Source organism: Suricata suricatta, chromosome 13, assembly GCF_006229205.1.
Source record: "Suricata suricatta isolate VVHF042 chromosome 13, meerkat_22Aug2017_6uvM2_HiC, whole genome shotgun sequence".
Taxonomy (NCBI): Eukaryota; Metazoa; Chordata; class Mammalia; order Carnivora; family Herpestidae; genus Suricata; species Suricata suricatta.
The window spans coordinates 78,533,881-78,538,601 of record NC_043712.1 but is presented as its reverse complement, the minus strand read 5'-3'; the positions used below and the strand labels follow the sequence as shown (position 1 = coordinate 78,538,601).

The window sequence follows — 4,721 nt, the reverse complement described above, 5'->3', positions numbered from 1 at the left end:
CGCTCCGAGCCCGCTCCCTTGGAAAGGTGCCACACGTGGCGGCCGCAAGTTTATGCGCTTGCAAACGCCCCCGAGGCGCTGGGAGAGGAAACTGCCAGGGAGGTACACGCCCTCGGCCGCCTCTCCGTCGAGCCGAAGCCCCGGGACATTCAGCCGACCACCCGGGCGCGCGGGGCGAGGGCCGGGCCGAGCGCCGGGTCTAAGAGACACTTTTCCCCCAGTCCGCGGACGCCTTCTGAGCCCCTGCTCTGGCCGGTCCGCACCGTTCCGGCATTCTCTTGCTCAGTAACAATTTCGCAGAATCCCATCACGTCACAATCCAAACCCCCTCCAATTGGCCAGTGGGGAGGGTGATTCAACTCTGTTTACTTTCTCCCCCTGCCAGTCAGAAGGGCCTTTCGGTGGAGAGGTGCGTCTAGAACCGAGGCGTGCGGCCAATCCGACTGTTCCGTTCCGCTGCCTCGTGCTACCCCTACGGCCTCGAACGCTGACATTTAAAAGGGTAACAGCCCGGAGGCTGGAAGGGGGCCGCTGCTCCTCTTCGGGAGCGCCTCTTGGTCCCCGTGGCCTCTCCGGGCCTCCAGGCTCGCGGTCAGGCTTGCGGGGCCGCGGCGCACGCCTTCGCTAGGCACTGGCGCTCGTCCTCGTGACAAAAGAAAACTTCAGGCTCGGGTTTCCAGCTTGCAAACAGTTAAGTGACTTCCTGCAAACGCTAGAGTCCCAGCAACCAGCCTTCCAATCAAAAGTAAGTTGGTTGATGTCACTGACATTGGCCCAGCCAATCAGAAGGGCGTTCCGAAAGCTAGCGCTCCACACACTTGTAAACGCGGGGAGCTGTAGTGAAACTGGACACATCCCTGTAGTTTGTGTTGCTGGTAGTAAAAGTGAGATATGTATGGGAGGGCAGGGGTGGTGAACAAGTGCAGTGTGACTCAATATATTTTTTTAATCTAAGTATGTCAGGACAAGTTGCCCAAGAATAAATACAAATGAGAAAGCATCATTTGTTTTTTCAGTTTTGGGATGCAGCATATATGTGGGAAGATTTTAAAATAATCCTTCTATCCAATGCATTAACGGTGACTAATTCGTCTTCAAAATGCTCAGCTGACAAGAGTTCCGTTTAAACTGGTCTTTTCACTGTCTCACTATTCTTACACGGAAACATCCCCCTCTTCGCTTTTGCGATACCTCTTCATTCCTCTCCTTCCCTAGTGCAATTTAATCTAGGTGAGTTATTTTAATTTTGTTTTGAAGCTACTGTAACCCACCTTCAATTAAATGGAGACCAAAAAACCCCTCATTTGTATAACTTCTTAAAAAAAAAATCATTCGTAGCTCATTTTCTTTCCTCAGACCCCTGAAGGGATTGCAGCGTTTCTCGTTTCTCTCTTCCCTCACTTTACAGATGTGGGGACTGAGACACCAAAAAGTGACGTGTCTATCTTATCAGGTAGATAGTGACAGAGCTCAATTGAAACAATAAATCTAATGATTCCGAGCCCTTTGGGCTTTCCAACAGCTGAGCTCTTCGGTTTTGTGAAATATTAACTGTGCTAAACAGATTCTTAAGAACTGGAACAAGCCAGAGATCCTTAGCCACTGACTATTGTGGTATTACTTGATCAGTGATTAGCATGGGTCTTGGAGTCTGATTAACTCAGTTTGCCTCTCCCTCCGAATGGATGACAGTTGTTTTCCACCTTGATGGCTGAGAAGAGAATCTAGGGCTAATGTCTCTTGCAGGAGGCATGCTATCGGCACAACTGGTTAAGAACACATTGATTGTCCTCACTGGGTGTGAAAGTCACCTGCCTCCCTATGATGCATATCCACTGAGGTCCAACCATGGCCTCACTGTCTGTTAGTCTTGGTTAAAGGGCTGGGAAAAGTTAACACCAGTTTTGTGGTTTCTAAAGGCAGAGTCCCAAATTAACCCTCCCAGTTTGAAGGCCGGTGTAGATGATTTTGGCTTTGCTTTTGAATTGGTACAGGAAGATACAGGTTGACGATATGGAGAAGGAAGTATGGAAGGGGGGTGGCGGTCAACACACTGTCATCATCACCATCGTGGTAAAGTTGGTACATCATGGTAGGTAAAAGTGAAGCTGTTTTAGAGTTCTTGAATTGCATTCCCCTTAATTTTATAAAATAATTTACTGAAGCACAGGGGAGTTTGCCTACTTCATAATTTTTCTGGGACAAACTCTGTCCCCAAGGATACATGATCATTTAGTATTGCACCTTTGCTTGCTTCTTTAAGGTCTGGCACAAATACCAGTGGGATCTCTGCAGGGTCTCTGTGATCGCTGCCTCTCCAGTCTCTTGGATTTACATTAACTGACATTGCACTGCACAGCTTCAGACAGCCCTAGAGTTAACATTGGGGTTATTCTAGATATGAACGGAAGTTTGTATTCTTTCTTGGACACTGTAATCCAGCAACTTGAATGAACTGACCATCATAGGTTTTTTAAAAATATAAACTTTCCCCTCCCGTACCTCTTACCTTTTTCTTTTTGATTAATTACCTATGACTTAATTTTGTTTGGACTGGACATAACCCCTGAATTCTTCCAACTCAGTCATTTCAGAGTTATAAAAATTGAGATTTTGTGCACATAACTTTCTCTCAGATATTTATAAGTGCATCTGTTGCTTGACTTTAGAATAGCTTTTTAAACCCAGAAATTCTAGAATTTCAGAATGCTTTCCCCTTTATCTCTTTTCCTACTCATTCCTTCTCTGAATCCCTATGTTTCTTTCAGGGAGCTAGGCCTGGAGGAGAACAGAAATGAAAAGAGAGTCTAGCCTCAAGGGCGCTTATATGTTAAAAACAAACATATATGTATCACAAAATAATACATGTCACAATAACTCCTACATCAGGATGTGTGTGTGTGTGTGTGTGTGTGTGTGTGTGTGTGTGTGTGTGTGTAACTTAACAACAAAGTCTCCTTGCCATATTGGGATGTGTATTAAAATAGTTTTATGATTAAAATCAGCTTACACGGTTTTGCCAGCATGTAGTTGTCCCAATTAAATTCTGGCAAAGCAAATTATCCCAAATTATTATGAATCATTCCTAATTACAATGAATAATTTACCAGTAAAGTATATATTATGCCACATAAATATGAGAGGTCTGTTTTTCCCCAATTTAGTCTTTGTAAATACACATTTCAAATCCACACAACCCAACAGGGAGGAGCATGGGGATTCAAAGACTGTAACTGTGCTGCTAGTTTATATGTGTTTTCTTCTTTATAGTCTGTCTAGGGCTTGGATTCATTATTCAAGTCCTGGACAACAATGGTTCATGGGCCCGGAGCTTGAAGTCTTCCTTTCTGTGCATCCTGAAATAATTATCACGATCCCCTCTAGAAGAGAGTGCGTCCAGTGAGCTGATTCTTTGAGCAGGAGCACGTGTTCAGGCCTGCTTGGGGCAGGGAACCCTCCTCCCGGGCCTGGGATGAGCCCCGTGATCCCAGGCAACCTCTTAGAGCTCTTTCCTCATCTGTGAATTAATGGGATTAGATGAATACATCTCCATAGTCCCTTACAAACTCCAAATTACTCTAGGGATTCCACCCCTCCCCCCCCATCATAGGGAGAAAAACTGGGCAAAACTTGGGTTACAAGCGTTTCATCTGCACATCTACAAACAGGTCTTTACGGCAGTGAAGGTCAGAATGACTTAAATCAATATTTGATGGGATAGCAGGCACAAATATAAATTTGTCCGAATCCCTTAAATTCTTTCTTCCTTAATTTCACAGTCTCGCTTTTTCTTTCTTCAAGCTAGTTTTCCACCCGAGCCTCAACTGTGGTATTTCCAGGGGGGGGGGGGAACGCAACGCAGCCCATTCCCAGTCACCTCCCCTCGAGATTTTTAATCCAAACTGAGCCCTGGGCAGAGTTTCCCCAACTCACCGCGTGGGGTTTATCACCCGGGGCTTAATCTAAAATTCATTCTGCCTAGTCTCATCTTTGTCCAAGGCCCGGGGAGGTTTAGGTTAACGAACTGTACTCCTGTACGGTGTGGGTTCAGCCAACTCTGGCTTTTCTCACTCTTTCCTGCTGGGAGGCGTGGACAGTGCTGGGCAGAGCTGCCAGCCTCCAGGCGGGGAGGAAGGAGAACAGATGGCCCGCTGGGGGTAGGGGATCACGTGTCGGACCTCACTCTGGGCAGGATCCAGACTTCTTTCAGGACCCAGGCCCTTAGGCTTCAGCGACTCCACCTAGGCACACGACGTATATCTGGGGCAAAGCAGTGTTCATTTTACTGAAGGCTGGGGAATCAGGAGAAGGTGGGGAGTTTGGGGAGGGGGAGACAGGGCTGAAGGGACCTGGTTTCCAGCAAAGGCAGTGTTCAGAAATTGAAATACAATTAGGTAATGATCCAACTTCCCAGACGCCCGAGGCCCTAGAGGCCCTAACGTCGGTTAAAACCCAGGGGCTGGAGAGGGAGGGGGGCTCAGGCCCTCTCGAAAACTTGCACGACGTCCTAGTTTGCTCTCGCTCCACTTAGCAGCCTTCCGCAAAACTCCAGGCCTCTCCTTTACCGAGCAGAAAGGCCACACGTTCATACATATGCAGGAGGATAAGTTTAGCTTGCAGCCCCCCGCGCCCGGAGAGGCCCGGCGCCGCGCCGCGCACAGCACCCGCGCTCGGGGGCGGGCTCTCGGCTCGGGCCGCAGACTGGCGGGCGGCTCAGCCAC

General features: G+C 47.9%; 1 long non-coding RNA gene across 1 annotated transcript in view; it reads left to right on the top strand.

Annotated features, from left to right (window-relative positions):
• The first annotated feature begins 399 nt into the window (after positions 1–399).
• LOC115276393 overlaps positions 400–4,721 on the top strand; it is a 27,460-nt gene continuing 23,138 nt past the window's right edge. The window contains exon 1 of the long non-coding RNA XR_003901913.1: positions 400–745. This is a non-coding gene — a long non-coding RNA (uncharacterized LOC115276393). The remainder of the gene's footprint in view (positions 746–4,721) is intronic.